Here is a 383-nt window from a genome sequence, read left to right on the forward strand (position 1 = left end):
GAATAATTTATTAGATGGATAATACCAATGTTTCCGAGTGATAACTCTTATAGCTCTTATAGTTTTCCTCAGTATGTTTCCAAGGGCGTAATCATGATCTCAGAAGTGAGGGGGACAAATTTTTCAGAGGTCTATTGAGTGATTTATCATCCTCTTGCATTCAATAACACCTCTCTTTAGTGGCTAAAAACACATATAATCAAAAACAACCACGGTACAGCACAAGGGGATGACTTTAGTTTTTTAAACTACAGTATTCTACTAACAAAATCTAAAGTTTTAGCTGCCAAACTGGTTGACACAATTACCTTCCAGCATCTACAGGGTAAGTAGCCAGATCATTAGGTGCCAAATGGCAACAATGAACATGAAATGTTGGTAGC

This window comes from Austrofundulus limnaeus, unplaced genomic scaffold (genome assembly GCF_001266775.1).
Source record: "Austrofundulus limnaeus strain Quisiro unplaced genomic scaffold, Austrofundulus_limnaeus-1.0 Scaffold791, whole genome shotgun sequence".
NCBI classification, from domain to species: domain Eukaryota; kingdom Metazoa; phylum Chordata; class Actinopteri; order Cyprinodontiformes; family Rivulidae; genus Austrofundulus; species Austrofundulus limnaeus.